The 22,228-nt window shown below is 51.8% G+C and overlaps 1 protein-coding gene across 3 annotated transcripts in view; it reads left to right on the forward strand.

Annotated features, from left to right (window-relative positions):
- Positions 1–22,228, forward strand: part of LOC144763981 (uridine-cytidine kinase-like 1) — a 197,164-nt gene that overhangs the window by 22,397 nt on the left and 152,539 nt on the right. The window lies entirely within an intron of this gene.

Consider the following 22,228-nt stretch of genomic DNA (forward strand, 5'->3'; position numbering starts at 1 on the left):
CCACCTAATCCGCAGTCTGCACTACGGAGGCCTTAAGGGCCCTAAGGAGCGTGAGCTAGCTTAAAGGTCTGAATCACAGTCCCATCCCCCCGCCCCGCAATGCGTTTCGTAACTCACGATATCTCATTAAAGATGTCGCCCGTTCCTGTGTCTGCACCGGCAAGGTTCAGGAGCCGAAAGTCAGTATAGAGGCAACGGTCCGCTCTCAGACTTCAATGATCTCCCCCGATGTTTGTGGCGTAACCTCCGGGCCCTTCGTGCTGCCAAGTTCCGACAGTTCAGTTTCGGAGCCCGTTGCTTGATCCTCCGAAGCCGAGGCATGCCCCGGGTGAGTCAAAGCTGTGGATGATAAGTCCACCACCGCCTGTAGAGCGGCCTTCCGCTCATCTGCTGTCTGGGAGAAAGTCGGTTTACCGGTTTTTTGCTGACGTCTCCGGACCCTCCGATCTCCTCACCGGTAGTTGGTGTCGTGCCTCCTCCGCCCTCATCTTCGCACCGTCCGTGCCAGCTTTATAAGTGTCCCACCAAGCCGACGCCTCCGCCGAAGTAGGGAAAAATAGTGACTTCTCATCCACTACTACCCGCAGCCTGGCTGGGAAGAGGAGCGAGTACTTTAGGCCCTCTGACCTCAGTACTCTTTTGATGGATAAGAAAGAGGCACGTTGTTTCTGAGTCTCGAAGGTGTAATCCGGGAATAGCGTCACCCTGCTATTGTCCACCTGGAAGGGACCCACCTCCCTCGCTCTCTGCAGTAGCCAGTCTCTGTCCTTGTAGTGCAGCAGTTTCACTACCACTGGGCGGGGAGGTAGTCCCGGAGCAGGAGGCCTGGCCGGAACTCGGTGCGCTCTTTCAATCATGAAGAATGGTGAAAGCCCCTCTGGCGCCACTATTGTTCTCAGCCAGTCGGTTAGGTATTCCACGATGTCTGGGCCCTCTTTTTGTTCCGGAAGGCCCACGAGGCGTACGTTGTTGCGCCTGCTGCGGTTGTCAACATCCTCCGCTCGCCGTTCCAGAATTTGTATGCGGTCAAGCGCCTCAGTCAGCCGACCCTCCAGGGATTTGTGAGCAGGCACCAGGTCCTTTAGAGTGGTTTCGGTTGTCTTGACCCGATCAGACAATTTCCCGTGGTCGGCGCGCAGGAGGCCCAGACCCGTCGCCACTTGTTCTATATCTCGGTGTAGGGCGTCTTTTGTGGCAGCAATGGCCTCCAGGATACGATCCTGCATCTGTTGCAGGTCCGTCGAGGGTGGCGAAGTCTCGTCAGGCACCTCCGAGCTGGGGCCCCCCTCGCCCTTTGGACCCTTGGTCTTCCCCATCTTGCGCTTCTGCGTGCGTTCCGGGCTCCTCCAGGTGCCAGTGGGTACAAGCTCGTATCCCCGCACACGCACCAGTGCCTCACAGTTCGGCGGCCAGGTAAGTCTAGTTGGGCAGCCCTTCTAGGATCAGGGGCAACCGCCCCCCGGAAGGTTCAGGTCTCAAGGGGCCTCACTCATCCAAGCCAGCGCTGTCCAGCCTGCGTGGGGGGGGGCATACGTGTCCTCGCGCCTCTACCCGGGAAGTACCTGGCCCCTGGCATCCACCTCACAGCTCTGCTACCATCACGTCTACAGGGCAGCTCCGGTCCGATCCGGCAACAGCGGCAGCAGGTCAGAACACAGGAGACTACGATCCAGCCCCGAAGTCTCGCTGCCACGAGGAGGGATTAGCAGCTAGGGTAGGCACAGGCCGAAAGTCCGTCCGCCACGGCTGGTCCGTAGATCCCAGGTGCCTCCCCCGGTCGGGGCTCGTTTAATAGTGCTCGGGTGGGGAGAGCTTCGTCCAGCGTCCGCGGCGGCCCTCTCATGCCACGTGCATCATGCCAGTGCTGGCAGTCGGGAGTCTCAGGGCCCCTCCGGTTATCGGCATCGATGTAGGCGAGGAGCGTCCCCATCTCAGGTGGATCGGGTGGCAGCAGACCCTATAGGGGGCAGGTGGGCTCGGCATATGGCCTCTCCAGCGGAGGCGAAAGGAAGATGGCCGCCGCCACCAAGGTCACTGCTCTGCAGTGGAGATAGTTCCCGGGGGCTCTGGGGGGGGGTCGTCCGGCTCCTCAGACCGTACACCGTAGGTCCGGTACCGCCCCTCTCAGGTCGATCGAATCGCCGGAAAGGTCCCCGAACGCCTCCAGCACTCCCAATAATAAAGGCCCCGGGAAGCCGGGGGGTCGATTTGGTGTGTCCCAGGGAGGAGCCTCGCCAGGAGCCTCGCAGGGAGCCTCAGACCACGGCTCCGGCGTTGGTAGCAGGAGGAGACGGGGCTCAAAGCAGCTGGTCTCGCTCACCCTTAGGTTTCCGGGCGGCAGGCGGTCCGTCGCAGTCGGGCGTCAGGGCCAGAGATGTAGCCTTCAGTTTCTCGCCGGCCGTGCGAGTGCCGCCATCTTGCGCTCCGGGCACTCGCTCCCTTCTCTCCGAACGAGCGTCCCACAGTGCTGTCTCCAACGCGCCGGGCAGACCGGAGCAGGCGCTGATGCGTTACTCGGGATCGCCCGGAGTTTCACGGGGATCCCAAGTCAGAAACAGGAGGAAGATTCAGGATTACTGGGCGGAGGGGTCGGGAGCCTCGTTAGGCTGTGACCATCTTCTCCGGCTGCTAGCCACGCCCCCCTGGTGCATGTTTACAGTGAATGTCCTAGCATATTATGGCCAGAAGATGGTACTAAAGCATAGAGAGTGGGTTTTGCATGTGTTTTACCTGGTTGTACTGTTTAGTTGTTCTGCAATGACGGTTTCACCAAACAATAGTTGTAGCTTTCTACAAATGCATCAAAGTGCAGGCCCCCTGGTTAACTTTTTACACAAATGTGGCCCGATCGCCAGTTCTTTCCAATTTAATAATGTTAAGCTTAACCACACCAGGCATGTTTCGTTATTGAGCCCATACTTACAATTATAGACCTTCATCTACAGGTATATAAAGGCTTAGAGCCAGATCCAGGCTACATTTTTTAATTCGCCATGGACTATATTCATTAGTTCAATTAAGATTGCATTTAAATATACCTTATGTGGAAATCTTTGACCCTGACTTTGGACAGTATGAAAACAAATTGACACTAGGGGTTTGCAAAAATCGAAATTATGCAAAATTACTAACAGATAAGATTTGATGCGTAACACGTCTCTAGCACTTTGTGCTAAAAAAATAAAATGCAGACGTGTTTTGCATGGAAAAAAAAATATTGGGCAAAATAGCATTAATTGTTACGCAGGTGCATAGCCATTTTGAATACTGAAGCCTGCTCCTGCCTAGCTTAACCTCATGTTTCCCAAATTCATCTACACTAGTCTTCACCCCCTTTTTTCAACTCTATTTTCACTTCTTTTACCTACCCTTTCGTTTTTAGTTATGTTTTTGTTCATGGTTTTATTTTTCTACCTACTTTTTCCAGCTATGGCTGAAGCAGGCAGTGCTGTGCCCTCAGATCCCTCTGTGGGCAACAGTGGTGTGACTGGGTTATGCTCTGTCACGTTTTTAGCAAACTGGAGGTGGCAGTGCTAATTTTTTTACACGCAACACCGCCTCCTGCTCCGTGGCAGAAGCTGACAGCCTGGCATGGGCTACAGCCTGACGGAGCTCAAGCTGCAGCAGAAGAGTGCTGTTCTTCTGACAGTTTCACTAGTATATACAGATTTTATTTCATTCTAAAAGGGAGGGCTGTTAAAAAAATAAATAAAAAAAGGTCTTAGTCTAGTGTAGGTAACCTAAGTGGTCTCGGAAGAACCTGAAGATGATGTACTTGAGTTAACAAAAGGGCCGTTATGTAAAGCAGGGTTCTCCAGAGTCTGTCGTGATCCATGGCAGATTTTTAAGACTACGACATTTTTCTAAATGTGAATATGCTAAAAATCTGACATGAATCTGGCCCTCCGAGACCGACTTTGCAGAGCCCTGATGGAGAGTAACAATCCAACTGACATGTGGAAACATTGATTCCGGAATGATCACTTGTACATAAAATATCAAGTTTATCTGTAAAGACCCTCCCAGTCACCATATGAATCGTCCTCATTTGGTATTCATTTGTGCAAGTGACCTTTTTCTATTTAACTAGGTGTCTGATACCCATGAAAGCATTATAATACATGTAAGCAAATCAGTCCTTTGACTCATCAATCACAGCCCAGCATGGGAATTAAATTTAGGATAAGTACTGGGATGTATCGTGTTTCTTTTTAAAAAAAAAAATAATAATAATAATTTATGGAGTCTTCCTTTACTCATTTCAAGGTATATGGTTAAACCGAAGGTTGAATTAGTCTTTAGTCTGTCACCTTTCACCACTCCTCCTTGATTGACTCCTTGTCACACACACTTGTCCATTTAAGTTTATTTACAGTGGCTGATCCAAGCCGCTCTACCGCAATACCAATCTGTATATTTATCTATGTATCTCTTCTGTGGCCTTATTTTAATCATTAGCTTCCCCACATTTCTATGTGCGAGACTGGTCCTTCTGACTGGGACAGCTGCACTGAACACTCGATCTGTAATACAATGGCTACCGGACGTACTAGGTATTTGATTGCTAGCCTGCTTTGTTCTGCCCACTCTTCCTTCTTCCCATGTCAATAGTTCTTGATCCAGGTAGACCTCTGTTGCGTTATCCACGTAGTCTTTGGGCCATTTTTTTTTATTTGTCATTGTTGTTGAGACTTGCTGTGTCTTAATTGCCTGTGTGCTCAATTTAGGTCCAGTTATATGAAACCAAACCATTGCAGATGTTGTAAGTGAAGATGTTGTTGCTGTCTGTTTATTAGTAGTCGGCGATGGTGGTGGGTGCTGCTGATGCAGTTGTGACATGCTTCTAGCAGACTCGGAGAAATCACCAGCACCCTCTTTGGATTTTCAGGGATGCACTTCAGTTCTGCCATGGCCTTGAATTTGCAGTCGTCCCTTTATAGATCACCCGCTTTCATAATGATTCAATTCTTGTGATTTAAGAGAGCTAATTCTTTTTTACTGTGCTGTGGATCCAGTGTTGTGGTACAGAAGCTCTTGGCAGGATACTATCTTTTTGAAGCGTTTGATTTATATTCAAGTGCATGATTAAGCTTTTGACCAAATCGACTGATTCAATGGCATTCCTAAACCTGCTTTTTGTGTGGCCGAAGTATAAAGCAGTCCCAAACTGAGGCGTAGAGCTTTTTATTGTACCAAAGTTTGAAGAACTTGCTGATGTGGACCTAGTTGGGATCTGACTGTGGTAGTGTTGGTGGTTGCTGCAGGGCATTTCCATCTTGACAAGATGGAAACAGATGGTGTTGGTGGACCTAAATGATTCGGAGCAAGTTCCATCGAGCTGATCTGTGCCTTTTCTTTGCCACTCTTCACACTAATAACCACTGGCTCATTATCCCTATTTCAAAAGCTTTTAGGAACTTTCCTGTTCTCTTGTGCCCTTGGTGGGTCTCAGCTAGGTTCCAAAGCATTTCGAGATCATCGGAAGGGGGTACTTGGAGAAGATGGAGTGTTCTTTCTTCTCCTACCCGGAGATTGTGCAGCTGATCTGTCCAGTAGAACATCAGCACAACATCTGCAGCAAGCTCCGCGTCCTGTTCAGTTACCATGTACAGAGGATCATGTGTTGCAGAATGCGGTTCCTGTTGGCTTTTATGTGAAGATTCGGTTTGCAGCGAGACAAATTGATTTCAGACTCTGCTTTCCATTACTAAGGTTACTGCAGTGCTGAGAGACGTGCTTTTTGGTTTTGGTTGTGGGGATGTTTATTTAGGAGTAATCCTCCTCCGCCAGTCTTTTCCTGCAAGAGGAGGATGGAGGCAGATAGGTGGTGTTTCTGGAAAAAGGACAAGAGCGTGATACCATTGGTGGCAGTAGCAGCAGACTTTCTTCTCACTGGCCACTTTCTTGGTATGAACCATCTTATCGTCAGTATGAGCTTAAGCATTTGGAGAAAAAGATGAATTTGTTCATACAATTATGGATTGTGCTTTCTAACCATGCCATGAATTGTTTTTCTAAATCTTTATCATGTCTGGAACAACCTGGTAATCAATTTTATGTAATCTGTTTTTATAATTGCAATCTTTTTTTAACATGGATGTTTAAATGTAATATGCAATGCATCTTTTATGGTCTAAAAGACCGAAATAAAGAATTTTTGGATTGGATTGGATTGGATTTGGAGAAACTGCTGTCGGTGGCAGTTAATTCACAGACCAGTCTGACTCAGTATCTATCTGCTGTAGCGGACGCAGGCAGTGCTGCTGTGCTGTCTCAGACCCCACCTTGTGGTCAACTGCTTATGTCTTTCTAGGCAATATAAAACATAAGCATAAAGTCAATGTAATTAATCATCCTCACAGATGCTTTAAAGTTATCCATGATTAAAGTATTTTTTGATAGACATTAAATGAAAAGCTAACTTGGTGTCCCTCCAGGGCTTATGATGAGACCATGAGAACCCTATAGGAGGAAGGCAAACATGGTGACAATTCAATAATTGGGCCCAGGGGAGGCATACAGATTGAATACATTACTCCAGTAATTGCAGGCATCCTTCCAGGGCCCATGGGTTCCTTATGGGAGGTAGGCAAAAATGTGACTATAAGCACAAATAAAGATTTTAAAAAACTCCATGCTCTTAGCAAAAATCTTTCTTTCAAATGTGGAGTAACATTTTAGAAAACCAGAAAATTCACAATGGTTCCACAAAATGGTGGTTGCAAGTGCCACATGGTCACCAAAGGAGGGAGCATGAACAAAGTCAAAAGGTCACCTTTGATGCACACAGGTACAATGTCGCCCACATGCCTAACAGAGGAGGCGCGTTGGTGGCATGGAGCACAAAGTATCCCACACAAGACGCACCCCTTCCAATAGCCAGCAAAGAAAGACACCTGGAAAACAAGGAACTTTACTATCCTGCCTGAATCTATCTTACCTATACATCCATCCATCCTCTGGGCCCATCCAGGGGACTGATTTTACCCACTACCAGTAAATCAGCAATGTCAGATTACAAAATTAGTTTAAAAAAAAGTCCCATCCTTAAGCTTCCTAATGCAAAATCAATTACCCCTCCAAAATGCTTTTTGAAATAGCATTTCAACGCACAGTAATCGACCATCTAGCACATGCACACAAAAATGGTTGCTAAACTTGTGGGTAAGAAGGTAGGTGAGAACAAAGGAAGATGTCTGGCTATTTGAATCTGGACTCCAGGAGAAACCCCAAACCTAGTTACCGAAACGCACATGTACACTACATTTTGCATGAATACAGGCCACCCATAAGCCCCCGAAGCAAATCCTATAGCACAGCAGCATTGAGAATGTGAAAATACGTTCAAGGTACTCCCATTGCCTGCAGTAGGACAGTCTAGTCTATACATTGGATTGGCTGTCATGATGGACTAGATAAGAGTCTCTCAAAAGCACTTCTATGTCATTTTCAAATGCAGCAAATGTTGGTAAGACCGGAAAACCTGGTTTTACACAAGTGTAAACATTTTGGAATTTTAATTTTATAGGAGCTTTGGTATGGCCATGAGCTGCTCACATGCCTCCTGGCTGCTTTCGTTTCCCTGCCTCCTGGCTGCTTTCGTTTCCCTGCCTCCTGGCTGCTTTTGTTTCCCTGCCTCCTGGCTGCTTTCGTTTCCCTGCCTCCTGGCTGCTTTCGTTTCCCTGCCTCCTGGCTGCTTTCGTTTCCCTGCCTCCTGGCTGCTTTCGTTTCCCTGCCTCCTGGCTGCTTTCGTTTGGCTGCTTTCGTTTCCCTGCCTCCAGGCTGCTTTCTTTTCCCTGCCTCCTGGCTGCTTTCGTTTCCCTGCCTCCTGGCTGCTTTCGTTTGGCTGCTTTCGTTTCCCTGCCTCCTGGCTGCTTTCGTTTGGCTGCTTTCGTTTCCCTGCCTCCAGGCTGCTTTCGTTTTCCCTGCCTCCTGGCTGCTTTCGTTTTCCCTGCCTCCTGGCTTGCTTTCTTTTCCCTGCCTCCTGGCTTGCTTTCTTTTCCCTGGCTTGCTTTCTTTTCCCTGCCTCCTGGCTTGCTTTCTTTTCCCTGCCTCCTGGCTTCTTTCTTTTCCCTGCCTCCTGGCTGCTTTCTTTTCCCTGCCTCCTGGCTTGCTTTCTTTTCCCTGCCTCCTGGCTTGCTTTCGTTTCCCTGCCTCCTGGCTTGCTTTCTTTTCCCTGCCTCCTGGCTTCTTTCTTTTCCCTGCCTCCAGGCTGCTTTCTTTTCCCTGCCTCCTGGCTTGCTTTCTTTTCCCTGCCTCCTGGCTTCTTTCTTTTCCCTGCCTCCAGGCTGCTTTCTTTTCCCTGCCTCCAGGCTGCTTTCGTTTTCCCTGCCTCCTGGCTTCTTTCTTTTCCCTGCCTCCTGCCTGCTTTCTTTTCCCTGCCTCCTGGCTGCTTTCGTTTCCCTGCCTCCTGGCTGCTTTCGTTTGGCTGCTTTCGTTTCCCTGCCTCCTGGCTGCTTTCGTTTCCCTGCCTCCTGGCTGCTTTCGTTTCCCTGCCTCCTGGCTGCTTTCGTTTGGCTGCTTTCGTTTCCCTGCCTCCAGGCTGCTTTCGTTTTCCCTGCCTCCAGGCTGCTTTCGTTTTCCCTGCCTCCAGGCTGCTTTCTTTTCCCTGCCTCCTGGCTGCTTTCGTTTTCCCTGCCTCCTGGCTGCTTTCGTTTCCCTGCCTCCTGGCTGCTTTCGTTTGGCTGCTTTCGTTTCCCTGCCTCCTGGCTGCTTTCGTTTGGCTGCTTTCGTTTCCCTGCCTCCAGGCTGCTTTCTTTTCCCTGCCTCCTGGCTGCTTTCTTTTCCCTGCCTCCTGGCTGCTTTCGTTTTCCCTGCCTCCTGGCTTGCTTTCTTTTCCCTGCCTCCTGGCTTGCTTTCGTTTCCCTGCCTCCTGGCTTGCTTTCTTTTCCCTGCCTCCTGGCTTCTTTCTTTTCCCTGCCTCCTGGCTGCTTTCTTTTCCCTGCCTCCTGGCTGCTTTCTTTTCCCTGCCTCCTGGCTGCTTTCTTTTCCCTGCCTCCAGGCTGCTTTCTTTTCCCTGCCTCCAGGCTGCTTTCGTTTTCCCTGCCTCCTGGCTTCTTTCTTTTCCCTGCCTCCTGCCTGCTTTCTTTTCCCTGCCTACTGGCTTGCTTTCGTTTCCCTGCCTCCTGGCTTGCTTTCGTTTCCCTGCCTCCTGGCTTGCTTTCGTTTCCCTGCCTCCTGGCTTGCTTTCGTTTCCCTGCCTCCTGGCTTGCTTTCTTTTCCCTGCCTCCAGGCTGCTTTCTTTTCCCTGCCTCCTGGCTTGCTTTCGTTTCCCTGCCTCCTGGCTTGCTTTCGTTTCCCTGCCTCCTGGCTTGCTTTCGTTTCCCTGCCTCCTGGCTTGCTTTCGTTTCCCTGCCTCCTGGCTTGCTTTCTTTTCCCTGCCTCCAGGCTGCTTTCTTTTCCCTGCCTCCTGGCTTGCTTTCTTTTCCCTGCCTCCTGGCTTGCTTTCGTTTCCCTGCCTCCTGGCTTGCTTTCGTTTCCCTGCCTCCTGGCTTGCTTTCGTTTCCCTGCCTCCTGGCTTGCTTTCTTTTCCCTGCCTCCAGGCTGCTTTCTTTTCCCTGCCTCCTGGCTTGCTTTCGTTTCCCTGCCTCCTGGCTTGCTTTCGTTTCCCTGCCTCCTGGCTTGCTTTCGTTTCCCTGCCTCCTGCCTGCTTTCGTTTCCCTGCCTCCTGCCTGCTTTCGTTTCCCTGCCTCCTGGCTGCTTTCGTTTCCCTGCCTCCTGGCTGCTTTCTTTTCCCTGCCTCCTGGCTGCTTTCTTTTCCCTGCCTCCTGGCTGCTTTCTTTTCCCTGCCTCCTGGCTGCTTTCGTTTCCCTGCCTCCTGGCTGCTTTCTTTTCCCTGCCTCCTGGCTGCTTTCTTTTCCCTGCCTCCAGGCTGCTTTCTTTTCCCTGCCTCCTGGCTGCTTTCTTTTCCCTGCCTCCAGGCTGCTTTCTTTTCCCTGCCTCCAGGCTGCTTTCGTTTCCCTGCCTCCTGGCTGCTTTAGTTTCCAAGCCTCCTGGCTGCTTTAGTTTCCAAGCCTCCTGGCTGCTTTCGTTTCCCTGCCTCCTGGCTGCTTTCGTTTCCCTGCCTCCTGGCTTCTTTCTTTTCCCTGCCTCCTGGCTTCTTTCTTTTCCCTGCCTCCTGGCTTCTTTCGTTTCCCTGCCTCCTGGCTGCTTTCTTTTCCCTGCCTCCTGGCTGCTTTCGTTTCCCTGCCTCCTGGCTGCTTTCTTTTCCCTGCCTCCTGGCTGCTTTCGTTTTCCCTGCCTCCTGGCTTGCTTTCTTTTCCCTGCCTCCTGGCTTGCTTTCTTTTCCCTGCCTCCTGGCTTCTTTCTTTTCCCTGCCTCCTGGCTGCTTTCGTTTTCCCTGCCTCCTGGCTTGCTTTCGTTTCCCTGCCTCCTGGCTTGCTTTCTTTTCCCTGCCTCCTGGCTTCTTTCTTTTCCCTGCCTCCTGGCTGCTTTCTTTTCCCTGCCTCCAGGCTGCTTTCTTTTCCCTGCCTCCTGGCTGCTTTCTTTTCCCTGCCTCCTGGCTGCTTTCGTTTTCCCTGCCTCCTGGCTTCTTTCTTTTCCCTGCCTCCTGGCTTCTTTCGTTTCCCTGCCTCCTGGCTTGCTTTCGTTTTCCCTGCCTCCTGGCTTCTTTCGTTTCCCTGCCTCCTGGCTTGCTTTCGTTTCCCTGCCTCCTGGCTTGCTTTCTTTTCCCTGCCTCCTGGCTTGCTTTCGTTTCCCTGCCTCCTGGCTTCTTTAGTTTCCCTGCCTCCTGGCTTCTTTCGTTTCCCTGCCTCCAGGCTGCTTTCTTTTCCCTGCCTCCTGCCTGCTTTCTTTTCCCTGCCTCCTGCCTGCTTTCTTTTCCCTGCCTCCTGGCTTCTTTCGTTTCCCTGCCTCCTGGCTTGCTTTCGTTTTCCCTGCCTCCTGGCTTCTTTCTTTTCCCTGCCTCCTGGCTTCTTTCGTTTCCCTGCCTCCTGGCTGCTTTCGTTTCCCTGCCTCCTGGCTTCTTTCGTTTCCCTGCCTCCTGGCTGCTTTCTTTTCCCTGCCTCCTGGCTTCTTTCTTTTCCCTGCCTCCTGGCTTCTTTCTTTTCCCTGCCTCCAGGCTGCTTTCGTTTCCCTGCCTCCTGGCTTGCTTTCTTTTCCCTGGCTGCTTTCGTTTCCCTTCCTCCTGGCTTGCTTTCGTTTCCCTTCCTCCTGGCTTGCTTTCTTTTCCCTGCCTCCTGGCTTCTTTCTTTTCCCTGCCTCCTGGCTTCTTTCGTTTCCCTGCCTCCTGGCTTGCTTTCGTTTTCCCTGCCTCCTGGCTTCTTTCGTTTCCCTGCCTCCTGGCTTGCTTTCTTTTCCCTGCCTCCTGGCTTGCTTTCTTTTCCCTGCCTCCTGCCTGCTTTCGTTTCCCTGCCTCCTGGCTTCTTTAGTTTCCCTGCCTCCTGGCTTCTTTCGTTTCCCTGCCTCCAGGCTGCTTTCTTTTCCCTGCCTCCTGCCTGCTTTCTTTTCCCTGCCTCCTGCCTGCTTTCGTTTCCCTGCCTCCTGGCTTGCTTTCGTTTTCCCTGCCTCCTGGCTTCTTTCTTTTCCCTGCCTCCTGGCTTCTTTCGTTTCCCTGCCTCCTGGCTGCTTTCGTTTCCCTGCCTCCTGGCTTCTTTCGTTTCCCTGCCTCCTGGCTGCTTTCTTTTCCCTGCCTCCTGGCTTCTTTCTTTTCCCTGCCTCCTGGCTTCTTTCTTTTCCCTGCCTCCAGGCTGCTTTCGTTTCCCTGCCTCCTGGCTTGCTTTCTTTTCCCTGGCTGCTTTCGTTTCCCTTCCTCCTGGCTTGCTTTCGTTTTCCTGCCTCCTGGCTTGCTTTCTTTTCCCTGCCTCCAGGCTGCTTTCTTTTCCCTGCCTCCTGGCTGCTTTCGTTTCCCTGCCTCCTGGCTGCTTTCTTTTCCCTGGCTGCTTTCGTTTCCCTGCCTCCTGGCTGCTTTCTTTTCCCTGCCTCCTGGCTGCTTTCTTTTCCCTGCCTCCTGGCTGCTTTCTTTTCCCTGCCTCCTGGCTGCTTTCTTTTCCCTGCCTCCTGGCTGCTTTCTTTTCCCTGCCTCCTGGCTGCTTTCGTTTCCCTGCCTCCTGGCTGCTTTCTTTTCCCTGCCTCCTGGCTGCTTTCGTTTCCCTGCCTCCTGGCTTCTTTCTTTTCCCTGCCTCCTGGCTTCTTTCTTTTCCCTGCCTCCTGGCTGCTTTCTTTTCCCTGCCTCCTGGCTGCTTTCTTTTCCCTTCCTCCTGGCTTGCTTTCTTTTCCCTTCCTCCTGGCTTGCTTTCGTTTCCCTGCCTCCTGGCTTGCTTTCTTTTCCCTGCCTCCAGGCTGCTTTCTTTTCCCTGCCTCCTGGCTGCTTTCGTTTCCCTGCCTCCTGGCTGCTTTCTTTTCCCTGGCTGCTTTCGTTTCCCTGCCTCCTGGCTGCTTTCTTTTCCCTGCCTCCTGGCTGCTTTCTTTTCCCTGCCTCCTGGCTGCTTTCGTTTCCCTGCCTCCTGGCTGCTTTCGTTTCCCTGCCTCCTGGCTGCTTTCGTTTCCCTGCCTCCTGGCTGCTTTCGTTTCCCTGCCTCCTGGCTGCTTTCTTTTCCCTGCTTCCTGGCTGCTTTCTTTTCCCTGCCTCCTGGCTGCTTTCTTTTCCCTGCCTCCTGGCTGCTTTCGTTTCCCTGCCTCCTGGCTGCTTTCGTTTCCCTGCCTCCTGGCTGCTTTCTTTTCCCTGCCTCCTGGCTGCTTTCGTTTCCCTGCCTCCTGGCTTCTTTCGTTTCCCTGCCTCCTGGCTTCTTTCTTTTCCCTGCCTCCTGGCTGCTTTCTTTTCCCTGCCTCCTGGCTGCTTTCTTTTCCCTGCCTCCTGGCTGCTTTCGTTTTCCCTGCCTCCTGGCTGCTTTCTTTTCCCTGCCTCCAGGCTGCTTTCGTTTCCCTGCCTCCTGGCTGCTTTCGTTTCCCTGCCTCCTGGCTTGCTTTCTTTTCCCTGCCTCCTGGCTTGCTTTCTTTTCCCTGCCTCCTGGCTTGCTTTCTTTTCCCTGCCTCCTGGCTTGCTTTCGTTTCCCTGCCTCCTGGCTTGCTTTCTTTTCCCTGCCTCCTGGCTTGCTTTCTTTTCCCTGCCTCCTGGCTTGCTTTCTTTTCCCTGCCTCCTGGCTTGCTTTCGTTTCCCTGCCTCCTGGCTTGCTTTCGTTTCCCTGCCTCCTGGCTGCTTTCTTTTCCCTGCCTCCTGGCTGCTTTCGTTTTCCCTGCCTCCTGGCTGCTTTCGTTTCCCTGCCTCCTGGCTTGCTTTCGTTTCCCTGCCTCCTGGCTTGCTTTCGTTTCCCTGCCTCCTGGCTGCTTTCTTTTCCCTGCCTCCTGGCTGCTTTCTTTTTCCCTGCCTCCAGGCTGCTTTCTTTTCCCTGCCTCCTGGCTGCTTTCGTTTCCCTGCCTCCTGGCTTGCTTTCTTTTCCCTGCCTCCTGGCTTGCTTTCTTTTCCCTGCCTCCTGGCTTGCTTTCGTTTCCCTGCCTCCTGGCTTGCTTTCTTTTCCCTGCCTCCTGGCTTGCTTTCTTTTCCCTGCCTCCTGGCTTGCTTTCTTTTCCCTGCCTCCTGGCTTGCTTTCTTTTCCCTGCCTCCAGGCTGCTTTCTTTTCCCTGCCTCCTGCCTGCTTTCGTTTCCCTTCCTCCTGGCTTGCTTTCGTTTCCCTTCCTCCTGGCTTGCTTTCGTTTCCCTGCCTCCTGGCTTGCTTTCTTTTCCCTGCCTCCTGGCTTGCTTTCTTTTCCCTGCCTCCTGCCTGCTTTCGTTTCCCTTCCTCCTGGCTTGCTTTCGTTTCCCTGCCTCCTGGCTTGCTTTCTTTTCCCTGCCTCCTGGCTGCTTTCTTTTCCCTGCCTCCTGGCTGCTTTCTTTTCCCTGCCTCCTGGCTGCTTTCTTTTCCCTGCCTCCTGGCTGCTTTCTTTTCCCTGCCTCCTGGCTGCTTTCGTTTCCCTTCCTCCTTTCGTTTCCCTTCCTCCTGGCTTGCTTTCGTTTCCCTGCCTCCTGGCTTGCTTTCTTTTCCCTGCCTCCTGCCTGCTTTCTTTTCCCTGCCTCCTGGCTGCTTTCTTTTCCCTGCCTCCTGGCTGCTTTCGTTTTCCCTGCCTCCTGGCTTCTTTCTTTTCCCTGCCTCCTGGCTTGCTTTCTTTTCCCTGCCTCCTGGCTTGCTTTCGTTTCCCTGCCTCCTGGCTTGCTTTCTTTTCCCTGCCTCCTGGCTTGCTTTCTTTTCCCTGCCTCCTGGCTTGCTTTCTTTTCCCTGCCTCCAGGCTGCTTTCTTTTCCCTGCCTCCTGCCTGCTTTCGTTTCCCTTCCTCCTGGCTTGCTTTCGTTTCCCTTCCTCCTGGCTTGCTTTCGTTTCCCTGCCTCCTGGCTTGCTTTCTTTTCCCTGCCTCCTGGCTTGCTTTCTTTTCCCTGCCTCCTGCCTGCTTTCGTTTCCCTTCCTCCTGGCTTGCTTTCGTTTCCCTGCCTCCTGGCTTGCTTTCTTTTCCCTGCCTCCTGGCTGCTTTCTTTTCCCTGCCTCCTGGCTGCTTTCTTTTCCCTGCCTCCTGGCTGCTTTCGTTTCCCTTCCTCCTTTCGTTTCCCTTCCTCCTGGCTTGCTTTCGTTTCCCTGCCTCCTGGCTTGCTTTCTTTTCCCTGCCTCCTGCCTGCTTTCTTTTCCCTGCCTCCTGGCTGCTTTCTTTTCCCTGCCTCCTGGCTTGCTTTCTTTTTCCCTGCCTCCAGGCTGCTTTCTTTTCCCTGCCTCCTGCCTGCTTTCGTTTCCCTTCCTCCTGGCTTGCTTTCGTTTCCCTTCCTCCTGGCTTGCTTTCGTTTCCCTTCCTCCTGGCTTGCTTTCGTTTCCCTGCCTCCTGGCTTGCTTTCTTTTCCCTGCCTCCTGGCTTGCTTTCTTTTCCCTGCCTCCTGCCTGCTTTCGTTTCCCTTCCTTCTGGCTTGCTTTCGTTTCCCTTCCTCCTGGCTTGCTTTCGTTTCCCTGCCTCCTGGCTGCTTTCGTTTCCCTGCCTCCTGGCTGCTTTCTTTTCCCTGCCTCCTGGCTGCTTTCTTTTCCCTGCCTCCTGGCTTCTTTCTTTTCCCTGCCTCCTGGCTTCTTTCTTTTCCCTGCCTCCAGGCTGCTTTCGTTTCCCTGCCTCCTGGCTTGCTTTCTTTTCCCTGGCTGCTTTCGTTTCCCTTCCTCCTGGCTTGCTTTCGTTTTCCTGCCTCCTGGCTTGCTTTCTTTTCCCTGCCTCCAGGCTGCTTTCTTTTCCCTGCCTCCTGGCTGCTTTCGTTTCCCTGCCTCCTGGCTGCTTTCTTTTCCCTGGCTGCTTTCGTTTCCCTGCCTCCTGGCTGCTTTCTTTTCCCTGCCTCCTGGCTGCTTTCTTTTCCCTGCCTCCTGGCTGCTTTCTTTTCCCTGCCTCCTGGCTGCTTTCTTTTCCCTGCCTCCTGGCTGCTTTCGTTTCCCTGCCTCCTGGCTGCTTTCTTTTCCCTGCCTCCTGGCTGCTTTCGTTTCCCTGCCTCCTGGCTTCTTTCTTTTCCCTGCCTCCTGGCTTCTTTCTTTTCCCTGCCTCCTGGCTGCTTTCTTTTCCCTGCCTCCTGGCTGCTTTCTTTTCCCTTCCTCCTGGCTTGCTTTCTTTTCCCTTCCTCCTGGCTTGCTTTCGTTTCCCTGCCTCCTGGCTTGCTTTCTTTTCCCTGCCTCCAGGCTGCTTTCTTTTCCCTGCCTCCTGGCTGCTTTCGTTTCCCTGCCTCCTGGCTGCTTTCTTTTCCCTGGCTGCTTTCGTTTCCCTGCCTCCTGGCTGCTTTCTTTTCCCTGCCTCCTGGCTGCTTTCTTTTCCCTGCCTCCTGGCTGCTTTCGTTTCCCTGCCTCCTGGCTGCTTTCGTTTCCCTGCCTCCTGGCTGCTTTCGTTTCCCTGCCTCCTGGCTGCTTTCGTTTCCCTGCCTCCTGGCTGCTTTCTTTTCCCTGCCTCCTGGCTGCTTTCTTTTCCCTGCCTCCTGGCTGCTTTCTTTTCCCTGCCTCCTGGCTGCTTTCGTTTCCCTGCCTCCTGGCTGCTTTCGTTTCCCTGCCTCCTGGCTGCTTTCTTTTCCCTGCCTCCTGGCTGCTTTCGTTTCCCTGCCTCCTGGCTTCTTTCGTTTCCCTGCCTCCTGGCTTCTTTCTTTTCCCTGCCTCCTGGCTGCTTTCTTTTCCCTGCCTCCTGGCTGCTTTCTTTTCCCTGCCTCCTGGCTGCTTTCGTTTTCCCTGCCTCCTGGCTGCTTTCTTTTCCCTGCCTCCAGGCTGCTTTCGTTTCCCTGCCTCCTGGCTGCTTTCGTTTCCCTGCCTCCTGGCTTGCTTTCTTTTCCCTGCCTCCTGGCTTGCTTTCTTTTCCCTGCCTCCTGGCTTGCTTTCTTTTCCCTGCCTCCTGGCTTGCTTTCGTTTCCCTGCCTCCTGGCTTGCTTTCTTTTCCCTGCCTCCTGGCTTGCTTTCTTTTCCCTGCCTCCTGGCTTGCTTTCTTTTCCCTGCCTCCTGGCTTGCTTTCGTTTCCCTGCCTCCTGGCTTGCTTTCGTTTCCCTGCCTCCTGGCTGCTTTCTTTTCCCTGCCTCCTGGCTGCTTTCGTTTTCCCTGCCTCCTGGCTGCTTTCGTTTCCCTGCCTCCTGGCTTGCTTTCGTTTCCCTGCCTCCTGGCTTGCTTTCGTTTCCCTGCCTCCTGGCTGCTTTCTTTTCCCTGCCTCCTGGCTGCTTTCTTTTTCCCTGCCTCCAGGCTGCTTTCTTTTCCCTGCCTCCTGGCTGCTTTCGTTTCCCTGCCTCCTGGCTTGCTTTCTTTTCCCTGCCTCCTGGCTTGCTTTCTTTTCCCTGCCTCCTGGCTTGCTTTCGTTTCCCTGCCTCCTGGCTTGCTTTCTTTTCCCTGCCTCCTGGCTTGCTTTCTTTTCCCTGCCTCCTGGCTTGCTTTCTTTTCCCTGCCTCCTGGCTTGCTTTCTTTTCCCTGCCTCCAGGCTGCTTTCTTTTCCCTGCCTCCTGCCTGCTTTCGTTTCCCTTCCTCCTGGCTTGCTTTCGTTTCCCTTCCTCCTGGCTTGCTTTCGTTTCCCTGCCTCCTGGCTTGCTTTCTTTTCCCTGCCTCCTGGCTTGCTTTCTTTTCCCTGCCTCCTGCCTGCTTTCGTTTCCCTTCCTCCTGGCTTGCTTTCGTTTCCCTGCCTCCTGGCTTGCTTTCTTTTCCCTGCCTCCTGGCTGCTTTCTTTTCCCTGCCTCCTGGCTGCTTTCTTTTCCCTGCCTCCTGGCTGCTTTCTTTTCCCTGCCTCCTGGCTGCTTTCTTTTCCCTGCCTCCTGGCTGCTTTCGTTTCCCTTCCTCCTTTCGTTTCCCTTCCTCCTGGCTTGCTTTCGTTTCCCTGCCTCCTGGCTTGCTTTCTTTTCCCTGCCTCCTGCCTGCTTTCTTTTCCCTGCCTCCTGCCTGCTTTCTTTTCCCTGCCTCCTGGCTGCTTTCGTTTTCCCTGCCTCCTGGCTTCTTTCTTTTCCCTGCCTCCTGGCTTGCTTTCTTTTCCCTGCCTCCTGGCTTGCTTTCGTTTCCCTGCCTCCTGGCTTGCTTTCTTTTCCCTGCCTCCTGGCTTGCTTTCTTTTCCCTGCCTCCTGGCTTGCTTTCTTTTCCCTGCCTCCAGGCTGCTTTCTTTTCCCTGCCTCCTGCCTGCTTTCGTTTCCCTTCCTCCTGGCTTGCTTTCGTTTCCCTTCCTCCTGGCTTGCTTTCGTTTCCCTGCCTCCTGGCTTGCTTTCTTTTCCCTGCCTCCTGGCTTGCTTTCTTTTCCCTGCCTCCTGCCTGCTTTCGTTTCCCTTCCTCCTGGCTTGCTTTCGTTTCCCTGCCTCCTGGCTTGCTTTCTTTTCCCTGCCTCCTGGCTGCTTTCTTTTCCCTGCCTCCTGGCTGCTTTCTTTTCCCTGCCTCCTGGCTGCTTTCGTTTCCCTTCCTCCTTTCGTTTCCCTTCCTCCTGGCTTGCTTTCGTTTCCCTGCCTCCTGGCTTGCTTTCTTTTCCCTGCCTCCTGCCTGCTTTCTTTTCCCTGCCTCCTGGCTGCTTTCTTTTCCCTGCCTCCTGGCTGCTTTCGTTTTCCCTGCCTCCTGGCTTCTTTCTTTTCCCTGCCTCCTGGCTTGCTTTCTTTTCCCTGCCTCCTGGCTTGCTTTCTTTTCCCTGCCTCCTGGCTTGCTTTCTTTTTCCCTGCCTCCAGGCTGCTTTCTTTTCCCTGCCTCCTGCCTGCTTTCGTTTCCCTTCCTCCTGGCTTGCTTTCGTTTCCCTTCCTCCTGGCTTGCTTTCGTTTCCCTTCCTCCTGGCTTGCTTTCGTTTCCCTGCCTCCTGGCTTGCTTTCTTTTCCCTGCCTCCTGGCTTGCTTTCTTTTCCCTGCCTCCTGCCTGCTTTCGTTTCCCTTCCTTCTGGCTTGCTTTCGTTTCCCTTCCTCCTGGCTTGCTTTCGTTTCCCTGCCTCCTGGCTTGCTTTCTTTTCCCTGCCTCCTGGCTTGCTTTCGTTTCCCTGCCTCCTGGCTTGCTTTCTTTTCCCTGCCTCCTGGCTTGCTTTCTTTTCCCTGCCTCCTGGCTTGCTTTCGTTTCCCTTCCTCCTGGCTTGCTTTCGTTTCCCTGCGTCCTGGCTTGCTTTCTTTTCCCTTCCTCCTGGCTTGCTTTCTTTTCCCTGCCTCCTGGCTGCTTTCGTTTCCCTGCCTCCTGGCTTGCTTTCTTTTCCCTGCCTCCTGGCTTGCTTTCTTTTCCCTGCCTCCTGGCTTGCTTTCTTTTCCCTGCCTCCTGGCTTGCTTTCTTTTCCCTGCCTCCTGGCTTGCTTTCTTTTCCCTACCTCCTGCCTGCTTTCGTTTCCCTACCTCCTGCCTGCTTTCGTTTCCACGCCTCGTATTCTTTTATTATCAAGCGAAAAGGCGCTCTCAGGAGCGGTAGGGAGATAGGAGCCTCAGCTCACTTGCTGAGCATCCTAAACAACGTTTGATTGGGCAGGAGGCGTGTGCTTCCACTGCCTCTGGTGCCATTTCAGGAATGTTATGCTCAGGACAGGTAGTCTGGATTGGTTAGTGATAAACCACGGTTAAATGTCATATACCTGAGTGGTTAATTCGGAAACGATGTACCAAAGGCAATAGGTTAAACGTATGTACTGTGTAAAGCCTCTGTCAAAGCCAGTTGGCCTTTGAGCGTGTATTATTATTGCTACACTGCATTCAAATTTCTAGACGGGTGTTTTGTTATATGGAATCTTGCGGATTACTATAGTAGGGAAGGGTTTGTTACCTTCCTCTGACACGCTGCCAATAGAAGATTATAACTGAGAACATTCCTGTTAGGCTTCTGAGGAGGGGGGATGTATGTTAATTTTCCAACTTGAATTGTGTGCATATATTTGTAATTTTATGACTGATGGTTGCCCTGTGGAAAATTGTATGCTGAGTACTGTATGCTTGAGATGGTCATGGTGGAGAAGCGTGGCTCAATGGTTAGAGCGGCAGACCCTGATACAGAGGTCTGGCCCGGACCAGGGTTCAATTCCCCGCCTCGGCGGCTCTTGGACTCGGTGCCTATTCTAATCATGGGTCCCACTCTGTGACTCTGGGCAATAGCTTGCTTAATCTCCACAATGGCCCCAGCAGTGCTTGGATGCCTGGCTTCACCTTGGGGGTGCCCAGGAGTGAACATTTCACAGGAAAGCCAGATGGGTTCCACAGTGGTATAAATACAGCGCTACGAGACCTCTGGGTAGAAGTGCGGCTATATAAATACAAACACATTTACATTTACAGATGCTAAAACTAAGGATACATACCTGATTGATTCATCGAGAAAATGCTTCCATTGCTATGATCGGTTTACTATGAAAACTTACAACAAATGTATTGTGTTGTACTGTACGCATACCACAGCTAGGTGTTGAGAGAAATGTATGGGAAAGTCACTAACTAGACCTTTAATGGTGCATTATTGTTAGACTGTGTGAAAACCTCTAAACCGGTATTTTGTTACACAGGGCTTTGAACTTTGGGTCGGACCTGATACACTGGTTTTACTGTGCATTACCCTCTTCTGACACACTTTGTATAACATTCAGCATTTGGCTATAGGTCCGCCCACTTCAGCCTGTGTCTCCGACTGATCACATGTTCACATCCACCTAAAAATGAGTTTGGGTTAGTGCTAGGGCTGATGGGCCAGTCTTTTATGTTTCCACTTTAACTTTATAGCTACCTGTTTCCTTCTGGGGTTTTTTAGGGCTCGGCTGAACGCGTGGAAGCGCGTCTCCGCCGAGAACCCTATTGTGGCCGTGTCTGCTTCCCAGGAGACAATCCTGGCCACGCGCATGGCGATTTGAAACTGCCACGCGCACGCGAACGCGCGCTGTGGCCAGGCGCTGTCTCCTGGGAAGCTCGAATCACCACACGAAACACCACACACGCATGCGCATACACACAGACACAAGCGCCCATGCACGCACGCACATACATACATACAGACACCCCCCACACATACACACACACAAGTGCACCAAGGCCCCCCCCTCCCTCCTCCCCGCCCCCCTCCCCGCCGCCGTCACCGTCGCACACACACGAGCATACACACACGAGTCCCCCCAGCCCTTTTGAACTTACCTGGGCAATCTCGGGGGACTCTGCTCTCCGCACGTGGCGCACAACCTCCTGCTGGCGCGGACCCGGGGCTCTCTACCGCTCACAGGAGCCCCGGGCGCGAGACGCATGGACTCTGCCTGCCTCCTCTTCCGGTCCGGACGCGGCCCCGCCTCCGTCACAGGCGACTTTGCCTGACTTCCGTTTTTCCGCTTCTTGGTTTTCACTGCCGCAAGTTCTTTCACAATCTTCGTCAGAACTCATAATGCAAGCAAGATTATGGACTTTGTCAACGCTAACAATTCTTTTTTTTACTGTGTCTAGGCAGCAGGGGCACTCGGGTGAGCCAGGAATAAATGAAATGACCTGTCGATAATTGAGAATGCATGCTCGGATAGTACTGTGCCGAGATGCCTTAATGTCAAACTGATAACTTAGCAATGTTTCCCATATTAATGTTGCCTTCCATTGCTACTCTTTTTGCAAACCTCTCCCAAGCTCTCCTCCGCTAACTTCCAGGCCTTTCTCTGAGTTACACAAAAAGCAAAACCACACGGCTCCTTGTTTAAATGGTGCATGCGCTTCTTGAACTGAATGGAGTTGTGCATGTGAATGGAGTCTGATCACTGCCCAGTGTCGACTTAATGGGCTGCTTGGAAGTCGGTTAAGGTAAATGATCGACTTTCCTTGCATAGAGCTAGGATAGATTAGTCATTAGGACATCCGCTGCAAAGATTTCTGTTTAATGTGTGCTTCATCCTTCTCTAATATTTCTGAGGGAAATTTGCGCTTCCGCATTGCTCAGCCAGTTACCGGTAAGGCAGACTTACACTACCGCATTCCCTGAACCAGTTTTGAGTGACGGAAGCGTGCACATCTGCTTGCTGTGGGCACAGCCTCAGGGATGGAAATGTGCATTCTTGTGTGTGTGGATCTTGTTCTTAGCGATGAAAGTTTGCATCGCTGCGACTTGCTTCAGAGATCTCAGGTTCCTCGATTCAGGTGAGAAGCAAATCTAGCCCGGAAATTTTCTTTGCAATGTTACATATTTCTGGAAATCCAGTTATAAAATCATGAATACAACTACAGGAATGTGAGGGGAAAGACTGGATGCTTATGCCGGGACCTGGGTTGCTTGCAAGCTCTGCTGTTCTGTACTTGTACAGTCTTTATTTCAATATTATTTCTCATAGAGAAAGTCACTTCATCCCCAAAACCGCACGATTTAGGAGTGTTGCCGTCATAGCCCAACCCTGGAATGGGACTTAATCTGGCCATTAAAAGGAGTGAATCTCCTATTATTTTCTGGGACAGAATGGGTTGAAAAAACGTTTGCACAAGCGCAAAAGTTTTTGGGTGCTCCAAAACTTGCCAGAGTATCCCCATGTACCCTTGGAGTAGGCTTTACCCTTGCATTAATAAGATTGTTACTGGCACGAGCAATTTAATGTAAGAGGGCAAGTTATTTTAAAAAAATGCCATGCACCCGAAAATTAAGCCGTTTGCATGTATATGTTGAATTTACAAGCTCAAAAGAGGGTGTGAACTGGGCCCACATAATATCCGACTAACGTCGTTCTCACTTTTGTTCAATTCCATTTTTTCTACCTGCTAACTCGTGTTTCCATCACAACCGGTTCCCTAACAGCGCAATGTGTATTTTTGAAGATCCCCAAATATTATGCACCTTTTAAGGACAGATGCCTTTATTATGCATTTACACTAACGAGCCCGGAGCTTCTCTAGTGTGCAGCCATTACTGTTG

Source organism: Lissotriton helveticus, chromosome 6 (genome assembly GCF_964261635.1).
Source record: "Lissotriton helveticus chromosome 6, aLisHel1.1, whole genome shotgun sequence".
Lineage (NCBI taxonomy): Eukaryota > Metazoa > Chordata > Amphibia > Caudata > Salamandridae > Lissotriton > Lissotriton helveticus.